The sequence below is a fragment of the Zonotrichia leucophrys genome, chromosome 5 (genome assembly GCF_028769735.1).
Source record: "Zonotrichia leucophrys gambelii isolate GWCS_2022_RI chromosome 5, RI_Zleu_2.0, whole genome shotgun sequence".
Classification (NCBI taxonomy): Eukaryota; Metazoa; Chordata; class Aves; order Passeriformes; family Passerellidae; genus Zonotrichia; species Zonotrichia leucophrys.
The window spans coordinates 53,712,808-53,735,337 of record NC_088175.1 but is presented as its reverse complement, the minus strand read 5'-3'; the positions used below and the strand labels follow the sequence as shown (position 1 = coordinate 53,735,337).

Genomic DNA, 22,530 nt, shown 5'->3' with positions numbered 1-22,530 from the left:
AAGCTGATTGAGGAAATGTAAGAAAGGACTACTTTTTAAAAAATCAGAGAAAAACACCACAATTTTTAAAAAGTATTTCCATAGCAGCAGCTCAGTATATTGAAAAATGTGTGTTTTGCTCTGTGGCAAAGTGCCAGAAATTATGGCCATAGGGTATTCCTGATTCATAGCTATAATAACAGAATGTCTTCCACCAAAATCAGAGGAATAACACAGCCACAAGCTACTAAGAAAACAAGGGCCTAAGAGATACAAGATAGCATATGAGAAATTAGAGAAATAAAAAAAATCTTCCAAACAGTTCTCAATTGTGTTTACATGGACATCACCACAATCCTAATAAATGAATTATTTCAGAGAAACATACACCTTGCTGCACTGTATCTTAGTTACCAGCATCAGAACTTATAAGCAGGCTGTCCTACAAACACAAGGAATGTGGTTTTCACTCACCAATAAAGGCAAAATCCAAAATTGAACTGCACCACTGCACTGCTGTATCCATCTTCTTGAGCGGAGTCTCTAAAACCTGCATTTTCAAATCAAAGAATGAAACTGGAGATTAGAAAGAAAGCATTGCACCCTCACTGCAAAAAAGCCATTTTTACAAGGAGTGCATTATTCATAATGAATCACAGGGTTATGACAAGTAAGTGGGCATTACAAAAAAACAACCAAAAACCAAAACAACCAATAGCAAATGTCACAGATATATTTTATGAAAAATCCTTTTGTTTGGATCCTTTTCCCTGAGAAGCTTCAGCTTCTCCATGTTTTGCTGCTTTGGAATGTGACTTAGAGATTTGTTTACCCAGCATGTGAAATTGTTTTTACTTGATGACCAATGACAGCCACCTGTGTCGAGGCTGTGAGCAGTCACAAGATTTTATTACCAATCCTTTCTATTCCTTGCTAGCCTTCTGATTAAATCATTACTTCTATTCTTTAGCATAGTTTTAATATATAATTTTCTTTTAATAGAGTATATATCATAAAATAATCAATCAGCCTTCTGAAACATGGAGTCAAGATTCTCACCTGTTCCCTCATCCTGGGACCCCTGCGAACACCACCACAAGCAAGTGTTTGAATTTACTTATAATTTACTGCATTTGGAAGGAAAAAGTTGCACAAAAGCATAAACAAAGTGGAAGTAATTTTTCAATTATTGAGCTGCAAGAAAAGGTTTTCTTAAAACAGTTAAAGAAAAACCGTGTCTCTTTAAATGAGCAACACGGAAGGGTGGAACCATTAACACGTGGCATTATTTTTCTGAATGTTACATGGAAAAGATTAATAATTTTATAAAAAAACCAACCCCTCAATATCCAACAGGAGAGGTGGAAACTCTTGATTCATTTTGTCCCCACCATTTTATTTGTGTGTGACCAAGGCATGGCAAGAGCCATCCCTGCCTTCTGCACGCTCATTCACACAAAAGCTCATTCACACTCAGAGCTTTCCCCACCCACCCTGTTGGGAATTTAGCTGCTAGAAAATGGAAAAGTACAAAACCATGGCTAATTCCAAGTCCTGCACCTGCACAGATAGCAGTGTCCTTGGGCCTAGCTGTGGTAGGATAACAAACAGTGAAAGAGACATGAGAAAAGAGAGATGTAACCCCTAAGGAATGAGGAACAGTTGATAGTATAGTTTAACCAATAGATTGCTTGGCTTACAGAATATTCATAAGCTTATTACTCGCTGTATAAGTGTCTGATGCTCTCTTCAATAAACTGGAATTTGCTTATCACTCATATTGAGTGTCTGAGTCTCCCCTCACCGACAAATGGCTCGACTTCACAAAGGCCCTCATTCTCTGCGACACCACCCTTCCTTCTGCCACATTAAACACTTAGGCTGGGATGATGAGAAACTGGTCCCTGAGACAGGGATGGGGTGGAATTATGGATTGCAGCTCGAAGGGATGGCCTGAAGTGGGATGGCAGCAGGCATTCCCTCCCAGCTGCACCATAAAACTTTGATACGCCAGGAGGGCGTAAGAGCACCAATATCCAGGTCTAGATCAGCATTAAAGAGAACAAATCTCAGCTGGATTGTGGGTTTGGCTATATTGAGGCATTTAAAGACATTGTATATATTTAATGGCCAGAAAACAGGAGTTGTAGAGTCCTTAAAGGAAGGCAGTTTGGCTTGGGCATTAATTTACCACAGGAACGCTGCCATCCTTGAAAATGGTTCACTGTGTCTCCCCATCTGTTTTATGGACAGGTTTAATTCTGGCAGCACATGAAGGATGGATGTCATCATGCCCACACTTCCCTTGAAGATGCTCCTGCCAAGGAAAAATTAGTGGATTATAAATATACTTGACAAAACATTTTTATTTGCATCACTTAGCACCTACTCTGAAATAACTGGGTTTAAGGATATTTTAATAGAACTATACTAAAAGGTTACTAAAAGAACTGTGCTGTAGTTTTTGTTCTAGAAACACTGAAAATATGCACAATTTTTAATCCTATATGATTTAATACTATTTTACTCCTTCAAAAAATTAAAATGGATCTCATCAAAAATTCACAGGGAACAGTTTTCAAGTACAAGCCCTTATTTTTTATTCTCTGTTCACTGTGAGCTTTGTTCTATACAAATACTTCCATTTCTTCAAGGTCCAAGGTAGTAGTAGACATAGCACTTGAAAGGAACATTTCTAATTATTTGGCCCTGCTTTCTTATTCTACAACCATGAAATATAATACCTGTTAAAGTTCATTTATTGTTTTTCACCTAAACTGGTTTCCTTTTTCATTTTTCACTCTAATTTTTCAAAACTTCCTCAACAGAGGAGTCCAAAAGCATCAATATTCCACATTTTAATCACTAACATTCTTGAACTCTTGCTATCCAGGAAAGATAAAATGGGAAAGAATTAAAAATGGACCCCCTCCCGCCAGATATTCAACTCATTGTCTTTGTAAGAAAAACAAAGTACAGATGAAAATAGGAGAAAATTAAACATGAGTTGCTCTGAGGAAAGACATCAAAACACTTGGGTAATATAATTTTTGTTTTATGAATCACTTTAATCTAAAATTTAGCTCAAAAATGCTTTTCCATTCATGGATTTTTTTTTTTAAATCATCTTTCTTATTGTGAATTTTCTGTGAGATCCGAAAGAAATGTTCTGGTGAGGAAATAAACACACAGAGGTGCTGACTTGAACAGCAGGGATGTTTTTATGGAGGGGAGAGCAGGGACTTCCTAGCAGATTAGGGTTCCAAGAGGCTGTCATTAAGCAAGAAGCCACTGAGCACTTTCAGTAACTTTTGCAATAATTTTGCTGCATCCTCATCCCTGAAAATCATGCATGTGTCTGGCCTCCATAGAAGTGCTAAGGGGGCAGTAATAATTTAAATTTACTAATAGAGGAATCAATATGCAGAGGACATTGTCAGCAGGACAGATCTGATTTGGGCCTCCAAGAGAGGCTAAAATGTACCTGCACTTCATCATCACCTGTCCACTGCATTCTCTAAGGCAGGAATTAAGAAGGCTTCCAAAAAGCATCTTCATTTTTTGGGATGCGTCTAAGGCTCTGGTGATGGCACAATCCAGAGCTGAAGTTAGGAATCATTAGCACTGTTTTAAAAGTCCAAGTGAAAGCACAGGTTCAGAATGTTGAGAGGCCGAATCATTAATTTCTCAAACTAAAAATAATATTTGACCCCAAAAACATTCCTAGGGGATGAAATTAGAGCAGATTAGTTTCTAACAAATTGCTAGTGGACGAGGCTTTTCAAGCCATTTATATACATAAGTCTCCTCAAGTGAATAATCAAATTTACAAATATGCAAGCAAATCTTCATAAATATGCAAACCCAAGTCCTTGTACAGCATCAAAGTCCCACTTTGATGGTTATTAAATCATCACCCAGAAAGGATGCTAGAAGAATACTAAAGTGGCAAATGTCAATTTTGTAAAAGCTATCAAGCCCCAGCATAAAACCTGTCTTTAGGTACTGTTATATTGCTGTGGTCATGTTTACCCACTGCTAATTCCATTCACAGATGAATTGATCTCATTAAGCAAGAAGCCATTAAGTATTTCCAGTATTTTTTTCTAGTAGCAAACAGCTCTGCAATCTACTTACTAAACACTGATGATAGAATTATTCATTTGCTCATGGGATTTTCTAAAATACTTTTCACAAGTCCTTATTCCATAGCTGCTAAGAGGAAAGGGGAGGATGGAGCCTTTCTGCAAATGGGGAGCTGACACCTGCAGAAGTTATGACCAAAAGAGCCTTTTAATTTGTGGATAAAACTTAAAGGCCTTCCATCAGGTTTTTCAGAGTAAGTCTCATCATAGAAAACTACACTGAACAGTTCCAGTGCTTCTGTTACTCCTAGGAATGTTTAGAAATCAGATTTAGGCTTCTAACCTAACACACCTTTACTGCATGTGTTCAACGTGCAGTTTTTTGAAGCCTTGAAAGTTGGTTAAATTGGGGGTATTTTCAGAAAATGTCACATCCCCAATTCCCTGCCAGATTTCAAACCCTTGTCCAAATTATTAACATACCAAATCTCACTTCAACTTAATACCACTGATTTTTTGACTGGTTCAAAAATACAGGCATTTTACCCAGAAATGCTGGGTAAATGTAATCTTCTCAAAATGTATAATGTGGGTAATGTTCTCAAAAATACAGTGATTTTGCCCAGAAATTCCTGTGTTATTTCTATGAAAATATCCTGGGAAAGGGGAGAAAAGTATCTGCCTAAGAAGTTGCTGTCTGACAAGGCTGCGAGCATGCCACTAACTTGCCCATAAGCACCACCAAGCAGGCAAATCCATAATATAAAGATGAAATATGTAGGGAAGGACTCAAACAGGGTCTTGAGCAAGAAATCCAAATGAGCACTGTAAGGATTGCAGTGTTATTATTACAGAGTCACTGTGGGTCGTTCATCTGTTTCCACTTTGTTCTGCTGAAGGTAATTTTATAGGTTTTTGGTCCTATTTCCTCTTTTCCAGGGCCTGTAATTAGGCACAAAAGAATTCCAAGTTTTATGGCAGGGCTTAAGGAGGTTTGTTAGTTTTTACACGCCAGCAGTAAATCTGCTCTCGCCATTCTGAGGGGGAACAGAAACTCTGAGCCTGGCTCCAAACTCACTCCCCTTCACATCAGAGGAAGATTCAAAGAACCTCACCAAACAAACACAAGCAGAGACATGTCTCAGATGTGGCTGGGGGTGTGTGTTCTGTCTCCACCTGTCAGAGCTGGGGCAGCTCTCTGCTGTTCATGGGGAAGTTTTTTCTTCATCTCTCCCACAGCCAATCCTCCCTCCAGGAGATCTCTGCTGTCAATGGGCCATTCATTATTAATTATCTTTGGTTAATGGCCACTGAGTGTCCCTGCAGGGCTGATCCAATCCCAGCATCCCATGGGGAGATGCTCCGCCCAGGGGAGGAGCCAAGCATTCCTACCGGGATCCAATCTGAGCTTTGGGACACCAGGGCAGCCTTTGCCCCCTGCACTGCCAGAGGAGCAGCTTTCTGCTGCCCTGCATGGCCAGAGGGAGCCCAGGCCCATCTGCAGCAGCCCTGGAGCTGCAGAGGAAAACTCCCCCCTTGTGCAGGATCCCTGCTGCAGCAGAGCCACAGCTGGCACTGCAGGAGGGCTGAGCCCCCATGGATGGGGCTGGGACACCCCCTGGCAAACAGGGGGCAGGGACTGCTCTCACTCTGGCAGTGTTGTTTTATTGTACTTTTGTATTATTGCATTTGTATTTTTAATTTTCCTTGTATAGAACTGTTATTCCTACTCCCATATCTTTGCCTGAGAGCCCCTTAATTTCAAAACTATTATAATCCAGAGAGAGAGGGTTTACTATCTCTATTTCAAGGGAGGGTCCTGCCTTCCTGTCTTTTCAAACCAAGACAGACAAAATGTTAGTTGATCTGCAAGTACCAATCTTGAATACTTAATTATTGAAGTTTTAGCTCTATATTTTTTCGCTTCAGGATTTACTGTACCTCTGGAGCCAAGTGATGGAGCTGAGCCCTAAATGTCACAGCCAGCACAGCACAATGACCCCAAGACAGAGGAGGAGCTGGCAGAGCACCTTTTGGTCTTGCTTCTTCTTTTCCCAGTGTATTTATGCCTGCCATGGTGGATAAAAGCATTGCCTTAATCCTAATTTTATGTTCTTTAGCATAAAGCACCTTTAAAATAAAAAAAATATTTTTAAAAAATTTCTCAAAAATTATTTCAAAAAATGACTGACATATAAATCTAAAACTCTCTTTCTTAGCAGTTCATAACTGGCAAATGCTATCTCCTGATGCTGCTTATGCATGCTACATTGAAGTTGAAATTTGTTTTTGTGTTTATTATCACCACTTTCACATCATATTTGATTTTAGAAGTAAACAATATGAGTGTATCATTTCACGGATCAAAAATTAAGTCAATAGGCGTTTTTAATTTGAAAATTGCATCAATTAAAACAGTTAACTACAGCTCAACTAAATAACAAAATTAATGGGAAAATTACAAAAGAGATTTCTATTTAAACATAATTTTACATTTTGTAATCGAGACCCTCTTATATAAATTTCTTTCTTCCCATCTCTTGAAAAATTAGGACACAGGGTTATTTTAGGAAACTGCAGAATATGTGACTGCTAGGTCTGCATGCAGCATCAGTGCTCTTGCAGATCAATATAAATACAGGCTGCGGCATCCTAAACAGCCAATAATCCAAAAATCATGTTTTCAAATACCACAAATATTGACTTTGAAATTTATCTTACAGTTACCTAACAATAAGAGAGCTGAATTATTTCACACTGCCATAAAATTGCATTTTTTGGAGGCTCTCATTTCCCCAGTGGGAGCTTCTGATGGGTGTGGTGGCATTTGCAGATCACCACCTGTCACTGTCACGTGGTGATGTGATGCCAATAATAAGAATTATGCCTTCTGCACTCCTTGTTGTATGACTTCCTGTTCTGGAACATTAAATGTAGGCTTTAAAAAAAGAAAAAAGTTATCAATGTTTTAGTTGGAAGATTGTTATTATATTAATTGCAATCTGATGTTCCTTCTCCTCTGCAGAGATATTTAGTTCTACTCAGGGGAAATGTAGGCCCTTGAAAATAAAAAGAACAGTGGAAATCACCTGTGCCAAGTGAGGATAGAAGTGGAGGAAACAAAATTCTGTCTCTTCTTGCACACTCCTCCAACTCTGGTTCAGTGTTTGTATGTAGCAATTTAAATATGAAATATAACTGTGCCAAGCCACACAGAGCTGTGAAAGACAATCTCCCCGGGCAAACAGAAGTATCTAGGGTAGCTGAGTAAAATACAGAATTGATTACAAGTACTGTAAACATAATAATCCAATATGTTTAAGAATCTATCATTGCTGTAATAAAAAAAACGAACAAAAACCAAAATTTGGTATTCAAACAATTCAGCATTAAGTTGAAGTTTAGCAGAGATGTCCAAAAGATGAAATAGCATAAGATGCCAACCCTTTTCTGTTGTCAATTCACAAGCTGATAAAAATGAAACTCTACTCTTTAAACGGTTGAAATATTCTAAATCACATTTCAGGGGGTATTTCACACTACCAACAGTTTCCAGTTCTTTTTTACTAATAAATCTATTAAAAATAACATAAATGCAGACCTTAAAATGTTGCATTAAGGGGAATTATATGTCTAAACTTTCTAAGTTACTTTTTTAACAGTTTAAAGATCACTGTTTCTTTTCTGGTAATTTTGAAAGTGATAAGAAGCTTTCAGTTTTTTCTTTAGCAGATGACTTTCATTCACTTAAAACTTAACTGAAGTCTCCTCTGAGAATCCTCCATCAGTTCCCACCCTTAATGTGGTGTTAAGAGCATCCAGAAGCTCCTCTGGCTTTGGCCTGCCTGAGGTTTTCAGCCTCAGCTTTACTCTGTGATGGCTTCAGAAGGGAGAGATCCAATTTCAATACAGCTCAGAGGTCTGAATCTAAAAATCAACACACATAGCAAGGCACACAGCACAGCCCCAAAAGCAGAATACCAGCTTTGGTTAGAATGAAACCCCAGAGAAGCAATTTGAAATCCCTGGAGAAGTCATTTTGCAGGAAGAGTTCAAAGGATGCCGAGAGGTTCAGAGCTAAACTGCAGAGAGGAAGAAGCAGCAGGGACTAACTCAGGTGTGGCAATTTTTAAGACAAAATCATAATTATTTTTCTGTCTTAGCTAATAAAATATTTCATAGCAATTTGTGCAGTGAAGGAGTTTTCCATGGCCACAGGAAAACTCTGCTGGACTGCACATCCCTGTGAAACCTCCAGGCTCTTGTGGAAAACTGATAAATAGGAAAACAATATTATTTCCCTTCATTTGGGGAAATTTAAACCCTACTATGTCCATTCAAAAAGTCTGTGCTTCACTTCTGAGCCAGTCCAAGGAAACCTTTTCCAATCCAATTTAGAGCTCTGCAATTTTGACACCTGTAGGGAACAAATAGATTGGAGAGGAGAATTAACCAGGGTATGGCAGTCCCAAACACAAAATAACTAATATGATATGGGAAGAAATCAGCAGTATGATGGAAAAAAGAGTGGAAATCTTGTTTCTAGACTCAGTGACAAACACATAGCTATTCCAGGTAGCTGATCCATGGTTCAACCATAAATCTAAAAGAAAATTATTAACCTGTTGCTACAGAGGCTCTGAAAAGAACCAGAGCAAGGAGCACAGAGGAAAAAATACAGGAAGAAGATCCTAAACAGATCTAAATGGATCCTATTTCATGCCCAGAGGCAAGCATGCAAAGGTCTCCATAAAAGAGATTCCTACAATCAAAAAATACAGAAGTCTGGAACCCTTAAATTACAGCAGAGCAACCTTTGGGAAATGCAAGACATCCATAAAACTGCTTCCTTAAATATCTAAAGATATCTTAAATTCTATATTTATATAGATATTTCTGTGTCTGTAGGAGTCTTCAGAACACTTTATACAGCAATAAATCTTTCATTCACAAGCATAATTTAGAATTAGTAGACTTAAGTCCTAACGATACCTGTCATTCTGAGCAAGTGCTTTGAAAATGTCAAGTGACAGACATGCTATATTATAACTGTGGGAAATTATTGTTTTAAAAGGAAAGAAAGAGGAGGGAAGGGGGAGAAAGAGAGGGAGAGAGAAAGGGAGAGAGAAAGAAAGAAAGTTAATTCCCATGTATTTGCTTAGAAGAAATCTTCTGTCTTTAACACACATTGCTGATGAAATGCTGTGTGTTTGGTACCCCTCTCCAAATCTGCATTCCACTGCCATCCTTTGTGCTCCAGCATTTTTACCAACTGCAGCTGTAGCTAACTGTATGGCTGACACATCCAGGAAAATCTTTGCATTTCTATTTTCTTCTTGCTATTTTGATGGTTACTATTAAAAGTTGCTTTAAGGCCCTGCTCTGAGTGACTTGCTCCTTGCTCCCTAGAAAAAAAATACAATTAATTACATTCTCCAACTGCATTTCAAGTTATGTTTGTATTTTGCAAAACATAAATACAAGTCACATCAGGTTTGGATTGCAATCCATATAAACAGAGCAGCCCTACCACAATGTCAGCACTTTCACACACACAAGAAACTGTGTCCCACTTTTCATTTTTGGGTCAGCAGATGTCCTTTCTAAGCCCACTTTCCCACACACCCTTTTGGTCACAGGTCCTTATCAGACTGTGTGGCTCAAAGCTGTGCATTGGCCACATCACACAGGTGCTGCATATCAATAAGTTCATTTTCTGTGTCAGAACCAGCTTTATTTATATCACTTGGCATGCTACTGAGCATATATATTTACAGAGCAATGCTTAAATTAAATGCTTTCATAGTTGTGCGAATATTGTGGTTTAGGACCTACTAAATTAAAGAGTTTCATATTGATTGTCTGTTTGTTTAACAAGAGTTCTAAACAAGACATTTCTAGTGCATAAGTTAATGTATCATTTACAGCAAAATATCACCAAAGGTACTACTAGCACTGCATGGTCTATACTTTTTGACTAATTCCTGCAAAAAAAGTTGCAATGATGTCATATTAACAAGAAATTCTCCAATAGCTTATTCAGTGGTGATGGAATTCTCTGAAAGAATTTATCCACTGAATTAATAATTCATCAGATATGAAGAATATCAAACAGCAGGGTTAATGTGTGCTATCATTACTGCAGGCCAAAATTTCCAGTTCAAAAATTAAAAAAGTAAAGAAAGAATTGATATTTCTGGTGCCTTGCACTATGAAATTCATCTGGCTAAATGTGGATATCTAAAATGCAAAAAAAAAAAAAAAAAGAATTCTAGTTTTTCTTTAAAAGTCTCCATCTCAGCTCTTCCTTTTAAGTTCCATTAAGAGACAGCAGGGCAAAAAAAAGGAACACTTAAATTAACCATATCTTAAGAATGATTTTTTTTCCTTTTCCTTATCTTTGAAGGCAGCTCAAGGCAACAGGCCCAGACATAGATATCAGACACAGACATCAAAAGGGAGGTGAGAGAAAGCACACTTGGAAATCCTCATCCAGAATTTATCTTGGCAAGGTGAACAGGATTCTCACATTGCACAAGCCTTCAAAAAGAACAGTTAGGTATCCACATGATGTTCCAGAACTGAAATATTTTATGGATAGGCCTGGCAACAGATACCTTGCCACAGGCTCCCACCACTGTGAGAAAAGTGAACCTCCAACGTGGGCAAAACAGGCAAGATATGTCTGACGTTTATGGATTTTCCCCAGTAAAATGCTGAAAAATGAGATGTCACCACCTGAATCTGAAATGCTCATGCTGCAGCCAGCACAAGTGAGCACATCCACCTTCAGGGCTCCTGCCAAGCAAGCTGCTCCTCATGGCAGCCCCAGGGAAGTTCTGGGGCTGTTTATAACTGGGGCACACATAAAACACAAACCCAGCAGCCACCGGGGCTGCCAGACAGAGCAGCAGCCTGGCTGGAGCTCTTTGTCCCATCCATTCCCTCAGCAGCTTCAGCCATTTACGGCCATGCTCTGCACCTCATGCCTGGCATTCCCTGGGGAAAGGTCCCTGATCCCTGCACATCATCAGCCATCCCTTCCAAGGCTCAGCCTGAGCCTCATCCATGGCATTCCCTGGGAAAAATCCATGGCATTCCCTGGGAAAATATCCCTGATCTCTGCACACCATCAGCCAAGGCTCAGTCTAAGCTTCATCCATGGCATTCCCCGGAGAAATGTCCCTGATCCCTGCACATGATCAGCCATCCCTTCCAAGGTTCAATCTGAGCCTCATCCATGGCATTCCCTGAGGAAAAATCCATGGAATTACCTGGAAAAATGACCCTGATCTCTGCACACAGAAGTTGAGCACAATCAGCCATCACTTCCAAGGCTCAGTCTGAGCCTCATCCATGGCATTCCCTGAGGAAAAATCCATGGCATTACCTGGGAAAATGTCCCTGATCTCTGCACACAGAAGTTGAGCACAATCAGCCATCGCTTCCAAGGCTCAGTCTGAGCCTCATCCATGGCATTCCCTGAGGAAAAATCCATGGCATTACCTGGGAAAATATTCCTGATCTTTGCACACACGAGCAGTATCAGCCATCGCTTCCAAGGCTTAGTCTGAGCCTCATCCACAGTATTCCCTGGGAAAATATCCCTGATCTCTGCACACCCTCAGCCAAGGCTCAGTCTAAGCTTCATCCATGGCATTCCCTGAAGAAATGTCCCTGATCTCTGCCCATCATCAGCCATTCCTTCCAAGGTTCAATCTGAGCCTCATCCATGGCATTCCCTGAGGAAACGTCCCTGATCTCTGCACACCATCAGCCAAGGCTCAGTCTGAGCCTTATCCATGGTATTACCTGGGAAAATGTCCCTGATCTCTGCACACAGAAGTTGAGCACAGTCAGCCATCGCTTCCAAGGCTCAGTCTGAGCCTCATCCACGGTATTACCTGGGAAAAATCCATAGCATTATCTGGGAAAATATTCCTGATCTTTGCACACACGAGCAGTATCAGCCATCGCTTCCAAGGCTCAGTCTGAGCCTCATCCACAGTATTACCTGGGAAAATATCCCTGAATTCTGCACACAGAAGTTGAGTACTATCAGCCATCCCTTCCAAGGCTCATTCTGAGCCCCATCCATGACATTCCCTGGAGAAATGTCCCCGATCTCTGCACACCATCAGCCAAGGCTCAGTCTGAATGTCATCCACGGCATTCCCTGGGAAAAATCCATGGTATTCCCATCAAGGAAATGTGCCTGATCTCTGAACACCATCAGCCAAGGCTCAGTCTGAGCCCCATCCATGGCATTCCCTGGGGAAATGTCCCTGATCCCTGCACATGATCAGCCATTCCTTCCAAGGTTCAATCTGAGCCTCACCCATGGCATTCCCTGAGGAAAAATCGATAGCATTACCTGGGAAAATATCCCTGATCTCTGCACACATGAGCAGTATCAGCCATCCCTTCCAAGGCTCACTCTGAGCCTCATCCATGGCATTCCCTGGGAAAATATCGCTGATCTCTGCCCACCATCAGCCATTCCTTCCAAGGCTCACTCTGAGCCTCATCCATGGCATTCCCTGAGGAAACGTCCCTGATCCCTGCACACCAACATCCAAGGCTCAGTCTGAGCCTCATCCATGGCATTCCCTGAGGAAAAATCCATGGCATTACCTGGGAAAATATCCCTGATCTCTGCACACACGAGCAGTATCAGCCATTCCTTCCAAGGCTCAGTCTGAGCCTCATCCATGGAATTCCCTGAGGAAAAATGCATAGCATTACCTGGGAAAATGTCCCTGATCTCTGCACACCGAAATCAAGCACTATCAGCCGTCGTTTCCAAGGCTCATTCTGAGCCCCATCCATGGCATTCCCTGGGAAAATATCCCAGATCTGTGCACACCATCAGCCAAGGCTCAGTCTGAATGTCATCCACGGCATTCCCATCAGAGAAATGTCCCTGATCTCTGCTCACCATCAGCCATCGTTTCCAAGGCTCAATCTGAGCCTCATCCATGGCATTCCTTGGGAAAAATCCATGGCATTAAAAGGGAAAACGTCCCTGATCTCTGCACACCAACATCCAAGGTTCAATCTGAGCCTCATCCATGGCATTCCCTGAGGAAAAATCCATGGAATTACCTGGGAAAATATCCCTGATCTCTGCACACACGAGCAGTATCAGCCATCCCTTCCAAGGCTCACTCTGAGCCCCATCCATGGCATTCCCTGGAGAAATGTCCCCGATCTCTGCACACCATCAGCCAAGGCTCAGTCTGAATGTCATCCACAGCATTCCCTGGGAAAAATCCATGGTATTCCCATCAAGGAAATGTGCCTGATCTCTGAACATCATCAGCCAAGGCTCAGTCTGAGCCCCATCCATAGCATTCCCTGGAGAAATGTCCCTGATCTCTGCCCACCATCAGCCATTCCTTCCAAGGCTCAATCTGAGCCTCACCCATGGCATTCCCTGGGAAAATCCATGGCATTACCTGGGAAAATGTCCCTGATCTCTGCACACACGAGCAGTATCAGCCATTGCTTCCAAGGCGCAGTCTGAGCCTCATCCATGGTATTACCTGGGAAAAATCCATGGCATTCCCTGGGGAAATGTCCCTGATCTCTGCACACCATCAGCCATCCCTTCCAAGGCTCAGTCTGACCTGCCCTTGATCTTTTTAGCTGGTGTTATCCAACAGCACATCACACATCTCAAATTTTTAGTTTCTCCTAAAGAGATAATTGCTGTTTGGTGCTGTTTTCTTTTGCTCTCTGTGCTTACTCCAGTGTTTCTCAGAGGAACAAAAGAGCCAGGTGAGAAAGGCAGAGTGAGAAGACGCATTTCCTTGAAGGAGCATGAGAAACAGCATCATGCTGGCCTTCTTCCAGACATCCTGAAACCACTGTGGGAAGTAACACACATCATAATTTTTATCTTTTAAATCTGCTTTTTTCCCCTTTCACTCTGTTAATTAATTTCCGTTCCTTTGTAAGCAATAATGTAGCAGTGCTTTACCTGGGCTTTATCACAAAGCTCAGCTGAACACATTCTTGGCATTGCAGTGAAAAGGGGCAGAGCCCTTTCCATGAGTGTGTGCCTGCCTGAACATCATAATTCACATTTACACTCTGCCTGGAACTTGTCAGATCTATTATGCCATGTCCAGTAAGTACTTTGTAAACATCATCATATTTTAGCAAGAGCAATCTCTTCCTGTGTGCCTGCATAAGGTGATACATCTCAGCCAAGAAAATTCCTGATTGAAAGATTACTTTCATATCTGCTTTGTTTTTCTTATGCTATTAGTTCTTGAAAGATTGAATTTTTTACTTCATGTCTCTGCACTACTTCATCCCTACTGATAGCACAGAGCAAATTTGACTCAAACATTTTCATCCTATCTTGAAATTAACTTCCTTGAGGCAATTTCAGCCTTTTTTTGTTTAAATACATCCAGGCAATTTTGTTCTTCGTCTGGGTAAGTTGAAATGAGGATATTTGTATCATTGCTGATTTGAAGCCTTTAACACCAATTGCCATAAATTCATGTCATAAAGACAGCAGGAGTGTAGCTTCTGTTTCAAGAGGTCAGTCAAAACATTTCCCCCAGCTCTGATTTATACAGGTAGCGTGAAAACACAGCATGTTTTCCCCAGCCAAGATTTAAGGCTTTGAATTTCCTCTAAGATAGCTCCATACCCACTCCCTGGTATAAATTCACTTTAATGTTGAACCATATTTGTGAGACGCAAATTTTTAAGTCTTTTTTTTTTTTTTTTAAGGAACTTGGCTTAAGCTCTGGGCTAACAGAAGGATTGAAAAATTGTCACTTTTATATATATATATTTTTTACTGGTATACCAGAAAATAAAATAAGTTTTCAGCTTTTTATTTCTTACATAGAAATTACCAAGTGGTGTTTCCTATTTTATTTCATTAGGATCAGAGGCATCCAATTTAATACAAGGCACTACTGGAGAAGCAGTTATGTTCAACAATACCTAGAAATGAAGCTGGCAAACAGGCTCTCCCTTGAGGTTCCTTCTTGTGGCTTTGCAAGTGACACTTGAGGCTTACTCTGAATCCTCCTTTGCTTGGAGAATTTCTTTAAAGAATTTTCAAAGCACCCAACTTTCTGCACAGATCACAAAATGCAACCTCAAGGTTTTTTCCGCATCTGCAAAGGAGGAATATTGCATTTAACTTGCTTACAGAGCAATGACTCAATTTATTTTTTAAAGAAAAATCTGAGGTTCCATACCCTTTTTTCCCCTCAACCTTTAAATTTAGGAATAACACAATCATAAAATTTACAATAAAATTTGTCAAACACAGATCTGAAATCTTGATTTCTGAATTTTAAAATAATGTGGCTTGTAAGAAATCCATCTATAGCACCCAGGTAATTAAGGCCTTGCATTTCTATTTATCAGGAACCATCTGAAACAGTGACAGCTTTAGACTGAACATGAAAATTTCCAACTATTTTGTCATGTGTTGATGTTTAAAATATTCACTGGCTTTTTATTTCTGTGAAATCCATTGGTGAAGACAACGTAATTTCATATCAGTTGTCAAAAATTCTTTCATCCAGGAAGTAAAGTAGTAGGACTACTAATGGTCCAAACTAAAATAACACATAATGCCCATGTTTTATGCTGATTTAATGCCAGAAGTAGCAGTTAAAATTGATTCATAGCCTGACAACAGTTCTAAATTCACAGCTCAAGCTGGGATTCTAAAAGCTACTCTGAGACCCTAATTTTGTGGGTAGGAGGTACAAACCTGGCTCTCTTCTATCAGGCAACTTTCCCAATGTCAGATATGATGATATTAAATCTCTGTTCTCTTTTTCATTAGTACCTAATTACCTCATGATACATCCTGTTAATTAGGAAAAAAAAATAGATTAAAAAGAGCAGTTTCAGTTTTGTCCTTCCCTGCTTTTTTGGGAGACATAGCCAGTTTCAAAGGAAGAACCTTCAGTTGCCTCAAAACTTCACTTCTCAGGGCCCAATATTTTCTCCGAATATTTTTCTCTATTTTGTTGTCAAATTTTCCTTGTGCACTGATTCCATGCTGCTAAAAATTAGCAGTCTGCAGCATGTCAGAACACGTGCATTGAACTGTCAGTTTCAATCATTAACTGATAATTAGACTAATTTCACAGGGGCAGGAGAGGCACCAGAACTGCACTGGGAGCTGGCAGGGAGCAGAAGGAAAGGAAGGGAAGATGACAGAATTAATGTCTGTTTGTACAGATCTCTCTGTAAAGAAAACAAGGCTTTTTTCTTTACTTACAGCACACACAGACTCAAGTGAATCACTCAAATACATGAATGTGTTGATTCCTTGATGTTTTAACTAATTTATGCACAAACTGCACAACTGGTTTAACTCACTTGTGCACTCACCAAAAAAAAAGAAAAAACAGCCAGGGGAAATAAATAAAATACTTAAAATAAGATCCTTAAAACCAAACATGCTCAAGTGCTTGAGATACCAGCTGCAGACACTGTGAGTATTGAAGGGGGCTCCAAAAGGGATTAGATGAGTTTATGGATGAGATCTCATCCCTCCATGGCTATTAAACATGATCATTCAGATGAGCCACCAAACTGATGTATTCTTCAGAGGGAAGCACAGCACTTGACATTTTCTGTCTTTCTTACACTCCTCATCTTTTTTTGGTAACAGTGCCACACAGGACACACCAAGTGCCCTTTGGGTCAATCTCTCTCAGATTTAGACCTGTTCCAAAGGACCTGCTCCATCTACAGCTGCCAGCCTGAAAGTCTATCTTCATCACACATTGCATTGGGCTTTATCTTCATTTTCCATATCAGCTCTGTGAGTGAACAATAATTACTTTACACCATCAGTAAAACTTCTCAAAAGCATTGAGGAGCTGATCTGCATAGATCTTTTGGATTTTTTTAAAAAGGAAAAAAAGCATCAAAATCTGCAATATCTATGGAATTTTAGTTGATGGTTCTATTTGTTCAGGGGCTGATTGAGTGGCTCTGATGGGCAGCCTGGGTGTGACAGTGTTCAGAGTGGTCTCAAGTAGAGGGAAGAGATGTGGATCTGACTCCAGGTTTCAGAAGGATTGATTTATAATTTTATGATATATATTATATTAAAACTATACTAAAAGAATAGAAGAAAAGGTTCTCCTCAGAAGGCTAGCTAAGAATAGAATAGGAAGGAAAGATAACAAAAGCTTCTGTTTCGGACAGAGAGTCTGAGCCAGCTGACTGTGATTGGCCATTAATTAGAAACAACCAACATGGGCCAATCACAGATGCACCTGTTGCATTCCCCAGCAGCAGATAATCAATGTTTACATTTTGTTCCTGAGGCCTCTCAGCTTCTCAGGTGGAAAAATCCTAAGAAAGGATTTTCCATAAGAGATGCCTACAGCACCTGGATAAAACCACTACACATACCCAGCCTCCTGCACAAACCATGCACTGCACATTAATAATTTTCATTTTTGCACCAGACTTAGCTCAAAAAAGCCACATTTCTCATTCCCAAACACCTCCTGAGGTAAGCAAGAAAATTGAATTGCTGTTTCTATAATGCTACTTCCATTTCAGCTGAATTCAGTGAATGAGTTAAATCATGTAGCAGTGTGTCCTTGCTGATGGTTTCTCTACAGGTATTTAGATAACAGAAAATACTTAGATAACAGATCATTTCTTAGGTAACACTTAGCAGGACTGTTCACATTTGCACCTGGTCAGAAACTGCCATGTCATTCAACATTTTACAATCTGATTCACAGTGCAGGATTCCTCTGCAGATTCAAAAGCCTTTGTTTAACCAGGATATTTCTTAGCTCTTGCTACTGTGTGCAAATCAGCATCCATTACACAACCTCTGTGCTAATTGTTATTTGCGGAAGGATTAGCACTCGGTGTCAGCAGTCTCTTAAGTTATTATATGAGTATTCATTAGGATTTCATACATAACCCCCTCGCTATTTGCAGCTTAATCTCTTTATTTTGTGCTGTTCCTGCTTTGCCCATCTGTGCAAGGAGCTGCCATTGCCACAGCCACATAACTATCCATGTTTTAATCAGAATATCTGCTTGGTTTCTACCCCTGTGTGATCTCCTGCAGGCGCCAGCACAAACTGCAGCCCCCACAGCTTCTCGCACAAAGGGGTTTCTGCTCATCTCAGTAACTAAGGTAACTTTACAATAATGGGGAAAAGCAGTGTTTGCATGGAGTTTTGATGCAAATATCAAAGCCCTAAAACAGATTGGCCTGTTTGAAGCACATGTGCCAAAAATACCCCTGCAGGGATGCACCAGGCAGAGATGTTGGATATGGACAATCACCTTTTCCAGGGGTGAGCAGGACCCCAGATCCTGTGGTGATTGTACAAAACACAAAAACCAGCACAAATCTGGAATATTTCCAACATATTGTCTTGTAACAGTAAACATTTATTTTCATGCATGTGTGTTTTACTGTCACCAGTTGTACCTGAGGACCCAAAATAGAGACCCAAATCTAGAATTCTCCACGATGCTGGTGTCCTGTGACATGTGTATTATTAACAGAATCCAGAAATTTCAATTTGTATCTCAATTCACTATTAATTTTCAAATACTGTTCCATGGAACAAGTTCACCTTTTACTAAATGCCTTATTTCCAAGATTCAGGCCTATGCTTTGGGGTCATTTCCTGAGCCATTCCCTTATTTCTTTTCCTATTAATAAACTTTGCTATTGACAATGGTTATTCTTCCCCTACCTTTAGGAGTTCATAGTTTCTTAGTCTTCTGGGGCTTTTCTACAGATATTATATTTTATTTTTTTGTCTTGTCCACCCATCTCTGTTTCAAAGCCTCTCTGAGAGCCTGGGGTTTTTTAATACAAATATTTATGATCATCATTTCACACTGTTATCATTCTATTAGCATGTGCTGCTCCACATAGATGGAGAAGCCTCAAGAATAAATCAGGTTGAAACCACTTATCTGACTACTGTAATTCACAGGTGCACAATGCCTTAATTCTACTCAGCCACCAAATACTGTCTCAACTGATGTGGGCACCCTGAACAGTATTTCAGCAGTACTGAAGAACAGTAAATTCACAAATGTTAATTCATTCATCCATGTCATAGCAAGACATCAGAAAAAGTACGAGATTCAACAAACACTTGTTCATTTAATTGTGTGTATTCCCTGAATTTCCTAATCAGAAAAAAAAAATCAGAACTGAAATAATAAAGAAAAATTTGGAAAGCAGCTATTCTGAGAAAAAGAGACCCAACTGGGGACACGGCAGGGCAACAAACTGTGTCAGTAAACAACAAATAATGCAATTGGGGAAACACAAGCACATCTGATAACAGAAAAGATTGATATAGAAAAACGTTACTGATATAAAAATAATTTTTCCTACTGCAACAATTATGTCACCCAGTTCAGCAAAAAAAAATAATACAAGCTGCAATTTGTGTGTAAAACACACAATACTGTGCCAAAGAATGTTTACATTATAGGAACACTATATGCTATAATCTTGTGATGCGCATTTCATTTCAGTTTCATCTCTTTTTTTTTGTCATCATTTTTCAAAAGTTTTTCTTTCTTATCACTCAGGATAACACATCTTCTAAAAAATATAGTGTATATTCAGATGTGTTACATAAAGATGAAAAGAAAAACTCTTCTAGCCTAGCAAACTGTTTAGTTTTTCACTTAGTCTGAATGCCAGAGAAAATTTGCCATGGCAAAGGAGAGGATTCATCCCAGAGGTGAAAGAGAGGAAACTGAGCCAACAGATGAAAATGTGAGACTCACAGAAAGGATAGAGAGCATCAGAGGTAGGACACACTGAGCCACAAACATGCCCAAAATCACCCTGCTATCATCCCATCGTGGTGACCATTTTAAATGGTTCCCATCCCCATCTGACTCAAAGAGTTGTGTTGAGAAATAACAGGGAAATATAAGGACGGAGCCTGATGAGTTTGAGTGAGGAGCAGGAATGCATCCTGGTAAATAAGTTGGTCTGTAAGTTTGGTCATCCTGGTCTATAAGTTTGGTAAATGAGTCAGGAAGTTGTGCTGGGACAAAACAGTGCCTCCTGCTTGATTACTTTTGCTTTCAGCACAGAAATTTGGTCACAATTTGTGACTAAATTGGGTCACACCTTACAAGGACATGGAGCCACTTACCTATTTCTAAGCCAAACTAGAAGAGGACGCAAATACTCACATAATTGTGAAGTCATATGGAAGAATTTAGGTCAATCTAAATTATTTGAAACTTGCTTAAGCAGCAGTAGGTTAAAAGAGAAAAAAAGGCTTCAGATATCTTTACCTTATCTGCCTTTTTGGAAACTCCAGAGTCATATTTTCTACTTTCCTCAGCAGTCAATTAAGCCTGAAAGACAAATTCTTTTAAAAATTGAAGCTGAGACTCTTACATCATTAAGTGCCTCTAGCAAGAGAAGAAATATTGCTAGACTCACAAAAAAAATTCCTAAAGAGTCATTTTATATGAAATCACAAGGGATGTGAGACTTCTATTAATTATATTCACAGATTCAATTGCATTCCCATTCTTCCAAAAGGCACAGTTTTCTACAGGGGACTTATTTGGAAAGATTAAAAAGTATCAGTCTCACTGATATTTTCAAGGCAGTTTTCACTAAAACATAGTCCCTGTTTTACCAGTCTAGTGGCACATCCCAAGACTGTTTTATTTACTGTCTCAGCTGATGTGAGAATCCTAAACAGTATTTCAGCAGCACTGAAAAACAGTAAAGTGGCAAATGTTAATTTATTCATCCATGTTACAGCTAGACAGCAAAAAAACCAAAAAGTACGAGATTCAACAAACACTCATTCATTTAATTGTGAATTAAATTTCCTGAATTTAATTCACAATTAAATTTAATTCAAAATTTAATTGTGAAAAAATATTCCTGAATTTCCTAATGAGAAAAAAATTCAGGACTCAAATAATAAAGAAAAATATGGAAAGCAGCTATTCTGAGAAAAAGAAACCCAACTGGGGACACGGCAGGGCAATAAAAACAGAGCAGGTGAACCTATGGCCAGCTAATGCTCAGCAGGTCTCAGAAATGGGCTGTTCCCAAATAAGGGCGCCAGAGATGGCAGGAAAATCAATTTTTAAAGGAAAAAGAAAACAGAAAAACCAACCACAGAAAGCTTAAACATAAATCTTCACAGAAACGTTAAGATTCGATACTAACCAAGCAACATCTGAGCTAAGGTGGAAAGCAGTTGTCCAGAAATATTTGATGAGCCAACCACTCAGGGAAAAGGGGGATGGTTTAGTGTGATACCTGGGGCTATTAACAGCAAAAAATGGGATGAAATTAAGAGGGAAGATTTAGGCCAGATACTAACAAAACATCCCAGCAGAGTTATTGTAGTGTGAAATAATCTCCCAAGGGGTGCAGCCGAATCCCCATTGTATGGGAAATTGAAATTTAGCTCAAATTAGAGCTAAAAACTTCAGTGCAGCAAACAATGCTGCCCTCCTGGAATGATGGCCTCCTACATTGATTTAATAACTTCTCCTCCAGTTTCTGTTCTATTCCATCCTAGGATGCACACAGTGTAAGGCAGTTTTAGAGGAAGAATGTTTTCAACAAAAGACACAGTTTTCGATAAGTGTGCTGAAGTTTAAACATCTATTGCTCTACCAGCCATCACTACAGCATCTGAACACGCAATATGGACAAGTTTTTCTTGTTGTTTTGTTGGGGTGTTTTTTGAAAAGAGATCCTGGCCTTCAAAATTCTGTTTGATCTCCCATTTTACCAGCTGAAGCAGATCAAGTTGAAATCCCACCTGAAGAGATGATTAGGAACACTCACAGTGCACAGCAGCACACCAAAACCAGGATAATATCACTGCCAGTTCAGAAGATGGATGCAATGTTTATCCCACAAAAGCTAAAATCCCTTTAAAAAGATGTGCAAATTGGAGCAGTTCCACACTTTCCAAACTTACTTGGGCACAAGCACTTTGCCCAAAACAACTTTTAGTTTGCTTTTCTTTTTTCTTTTCCAACACTGGAAAGATGCAATCCCTCACTTTGTATCTGTGCAGAGCTGCCAGGTGATAAATCCATGTGGAAAAGATTCTCAGGGTCACTATGCTTCCTCGTAAAGTGCCCAAGTCATGCCATGATTTTTGGATGTAGGTTTTCCTCACCCAGCTAAAGCATTTGACTAAGCACAAAATGAGAAGCACCAATAAGACTGGCATACACAGAGTTTTCCCTACATAAACATGTCTCTGGTAATACAATTTTTTACTGCTGTTCACATTTTCCCTCTCTTCAATATTTTCTGCAGCGCTGCCTGTGGCCAAACTGATGCAACTGCAACACAATGGGAGGCAAATTTCAGAAATTACCAATATACACTATGGTATATTGACTAGACACTATGAGCAACTGAAAAGAGAAGAAAACATGGGAAATTCATCAAAATTAT

At 39.7% G+C, this 22,530-nt stretch overlaps 1 long non-coding RNA gene across 3 annotated transcripts in view; it reads right to left on the bottom strand.

The window, feature by feature from the left end:
* Positions 1 to 1,038: 1,038 nt before the first annotated feature.
* LOC135448811 (uncharacterized) overlaps positions 1,039 to 22,530 on the bottom strand; it is a 29,103-nt gene continuing 7,611 nt past the window's right edge. The window contains exons 2-8 of one of the 3 annotated variants that reach the window (XR_010440586.1): positions 20,379 to 20,441; positions 15,817 to 15,915; positions 15,033 to 15,208; positions 7,154 to 7,327; positions 6,006 to 6,133; positions 2,171 to 2,296; positions 1,039 to 1,106 (exon numbers count right to left, since the gene is read on the bottom strand). This is a non-coding gene — a long non-coding RNA (uncharacterized LOC135448811). Of the gene's footprint in view, positions 1,107 to 2,069; positions 2,297 to 6,005; positions 6,134 to 7,153; positions 7,328 to 15,032; positions 15,209 to 15,816; positions 15,916 to 20,378; positions 20,442 to 22,530 lie in introns of those variants that run through there. The other 2 variants (XR_010440584.1, XR_010440585.1) reach the window with 2 other exon arrangements.